This window comes from Acomys russatus, unplaced genomic scaffold (assembly GCF_903995435.1).
Source record: "Acomys russatus unplaced genomic scaffold, mAcoRus1.1, whole genome shotgun sequence".
Lineage (NCBI taxonomy): Eukaryota > Metazoa > Chordata > Mammalia > Rodentia > Muridae > Acomys > Acomys russatus.
The window spans coordinates 20,764-24,718 of NW_026131753.1; positions in this window are offsets into that span (position 1 = coordinate 20,764).

Here is a 3,955-nt window from a genome sequence, read left to right on the forward strand (position 1 = left end):
TTCTCTTGCATTTTTATCTCTTTCATTCTGCAGCTTTCAATTCTTGTGTGCTCCTACAGCATCAGCAAATGCTTATTCAGAATAGCTTACCATATATATGGTAAAGGAGATGTGGTGATTGCTGGATTTTTCCTGCTTTTGCTGTCTACCCACTCAACAAAACAACTGACTGGAAAATGATTAATTTTAACAAAGATATTATGGTCGAGTAAATCCTTTATGCATTTATTCCTTTTCAACATTTGACATTCATATGCCCTAGGGAAAGTACAGCTTCAAATACCATTATTCCAACTCTATACCCCATTAAGCCATTTCCTCTCCTCCATTCCTAGATCTTTCTGCAGTGCTGACTTCTTGGTGACTCTTCTGGTACTTTTATGGGTAAAGAAGTTTTGGGGCTTTTATTCTCTTCCTTTCTACAGTAGACACAGGAAATTTCCCTATATTCTTGGGCATGCCTGTATTTCCACAGGATTTGCATGTTTTCAATGTTAGCTATGTGGAGAAAATATCATATGATAGAAAATTGATAGAGTATCTGAGGGAATTCTTAAGTCTAGCTGTGCTCTTGTGTAAAGAGATAATGCCACAGAGGTTAGTGACCACAGATTTCCTTCTGTGAGACTGGAGTGACAAATAATGTGTGTTTGCTTATGAAAATTTAGGGACAGGGGTGCCAGAATTAGACATTGAGACATACTTTCTGCTATAGAAATACATTCATCTGTTTCAGATTATTTCATCTGAATTTCAATTTTGGTATTCTCCATAACTCACCATGTTTATGTCTGCAGCATTTATAGAGATACATAGATGTAGATCTCCAATGTGTATTTGTTTGCTCATAGTATGATTCTGAACACACATCTTTTGTGATGAGGTTTCAGAATGATGTTTCTAGGCATGTCAATGGTGCCAGATTAGGACAAAGTGTCAGTCAAGTCGGCTTCAGTTTCCTAGGTTCTGCTAAAGAGAAACAATCATGCCTGTTAGTGTTTAAAGGAAGTCAAGTGTGTTTTATCCTGGAGAAACATATCCGTAGATGAGGTAACCACACAATAAATATCTGAAAATGAGAAATGCAGATGATACCCAGGTCTGAACACAAAAGTGAACATGAAAATACATATTCAGGAATAGCTGAACACAATGGGCAGAAAATCACCTACAATAAACATAAGATAGAGAATGGATTGTTGTCGATGTGGCATTACTGTGTCTGCTAAAAGGTGGCTGTGGAACAAGTAACCAGTTCAACAGTGGAAGAAAAAAATGTTTAAGTTGAGATATGTTAGACTTTAAACATGATGTATGAGGCTTAGTCTCAAATGGACATACGAAAGGCAGCATTGGATATTTAAGGGTTAGGGTTAGGGTTAGGGTTAGGGTTAGGGTTAGGGTTAGGGTTAGGGGTTTAGGGTTAGGGTTAGGGGCAGGGGCAGGGGCAGGGTTAGGGTTAGGGGTTAGGGTAAGGGTTAGGGTTAGGGTTAGGGTAAGGGTTAGGGTTAGGGTTAGGGTTTTGGGTTTGGGGTTAGGGTTTAGGGTTAGGGTTAGGGTGAGGGTGAGGGATGAGGCTTAGGGTGAGGGTGAGGGTTAGGGTTAGGTTTAGGGTTAGGGGTTAGAGTTAGGGTTAGGGTTAGGGTTCAGAGTTAGTTTTTAGGGTTCAGGGTTAGGGTTTAGGGTCAGTATTTAGGGTTATGGTCAGGGTCAGGGTCAGGTTTAGGGTTAGCGCTTAGTGTTATGGTTTAGGGTTAGGGTTAGGGTTAGGTTGTGGGTTAAGGTTAGGGTTAGGGTTAGGGGTTAGGGTTAGTGGTGAGGGGTTAGGGTTAGAGTTAGGGTTAAGGTTAGGGCTATGTCTAGGGCTAGAGTAGTGTTAGGAGCTAGGGCTAGGGTTAAGTTTAGGGTTAGGTTTAGGGTTAGGTTAGGGATAGGGTTAAGGCCCTAGGGCTAGTGTTTAGGTAAGTGGTTTGAGGGGTATATGTTATGGTAATGGGTTAGGGCTTAGGGTTTAGGGGTTTAGGGTTATTGTTTAGGAGTAAGTTTAGGTAGGGTTCAGGGTTCAGGGGTAAGGGTTCAGGGACAGGGGTCAATGTTAGGGTTAGGGTCAGGATCAGGTCCAGGGTCTTGGTGAAGGTCAGGTTCAGAAAAATTCAGGTCAAGGGTCAGTGTCCACCCAGCCAGTTAACGGTTTAGGTTTAGGGGTATGCTTATTGTTGGCGTTAGGGCCTACGGTTAAGGTTTAGGGTTAGGGTTTGGTTAGGTTTTAGGGTTTTTTGGTTAGATTGAGGTTTAGGGGTTATGGTTATTTTTTTAACGGTTTAGGGTTAAGGGTTAGTGGTTTTGGATTGGATTTAAGGGATGGGTTAGGTTAGGGTTCAGGGTTTAGGGTTTCGGGTTCAAGGGTTAGGGTTTAGGGTTAGGTTAGGTTAGATTTAAGGGTTTTAGGGGCAGGTCAGGTTTAGGGTTAGGGTTAGGAGATAGGGTTAGTGTTAGGGATTAGGTTTAGGGGATAGGGGTTTAGGTTTGTAGAAGGTACGGTTTTAGGTGAGGGACCTACCGGTATAGAGATAGAGTTAGTGTGAGGAAGGGCTAGGGTTAGGGTTTAGGGTTAGGGTTTTATGTCCTAGGGTGGTAGGTGTTTACATTTAGGTTTAGGTTTAGGCCCCCTAGGCCCTTTAGGGGCGATGTTTAGGGTAAGTGTTTTAGGGTTTTACGGTTTATATGGTTTTTATGGTTAAGGGCTAAGGGTTTTTAGGGTTAGAAATTTAGGGTAAGGGTTTTATGGCCATGGTCAGGGGTAGGTGTGGGTTAGGGTTCAGTTTCAGAGTTCGATGGTCCGTCAAGAGTCAAGGTTAGATCAGGGGTTCAGGGTCAGGGTCAGTGTCCAGCGTTACGGTTTTAGTTTAGGGTTATTGGTTATGGTTTGGGGTTAGGGCTAGGTGATGGTTATGGTTTAGGGTTGTTAGGGTGAGGGTTGTGAGGGGGCTAGGTTTAGGGTTTTTGTTTTAGATTTTAGGGTTAAGATTGGGTTAGTTTTTTTGAATTGGTTAGAGGGCTAGGGGTTAAGGTCCCGAATTTGTATTTAGGGGTTGGGTTTTAGGGTTAGGGTTAGGATTAGGGTTTTGGGTTAGGGGTTGGGTTTAGAAGTAGGGTTCAGAGGTAGGGTTTAGGGTGAGGGTTTAGGATTAGGGTTATAGTGGTTTATGGTTTAGGTTTAGGTTTTTTAGAAGGTTTAGTGGGTTTCGGATTGAGGTTTTCTTTTCTTGGTTCCGATTCGGGCTCGGGTTAGGGGTAGGGTTAGGGTTAGTGTTCGGGTTGGATTTAGGGATGAGCTCAGTATTAAGGATAGGGTAAGGGTTAGGGCTGGGGTTAGGGTAGGGCGGGTTCCCCTCGAGCTAGAGTTTAGTGGTTAGGAGGAGCTAGGGCATAGGGCTAGGGGTGTAGGGTTTAGGGGTTAATGATAGGGTTAGTGTGTAGGGTTCAAGGGTCCCAGGCGGGTCCGGGGTCAGGGTGCGGGTCCTGGTCCGGGTTCAGGTTTTTCGGAGGTTATCGTTTTCCGGGTTCGGCGTACGGGTTCCACGGGTCAGAGTTCTCGGTTGTGTAGGCCTAGGGCCTCGCGCTCGGTTCGGTTTCGGGTTCGGGTCCGGGTTTCCGGGTTCGGGTTCCGTGATCGGACTCGGGCTAGCCGCTCGAGTTCGTTTTCAGGGGTCGGGTTCGGGTTTTCGGGTGAGGTTTCGGGTGTTAGTGCCGTTTCGGGTTTCGGTCTTAGGGGCTAGGGCCGTTTCGTTTAAAGCGCGTCAGGTTCGGGTTAGGGCTAGGTTGTAAGCATTCGGGGAATTTCGGGTTCGTTAAACGGGCTCGTGTTTTTTTTTTTTGAGTTTTCGGGTTTCGGTCCGGGTTCAGGGGTTTTCGGGTTCGCCTTGCATGTCCTAGTTATGCTGGTTTTTGGGCT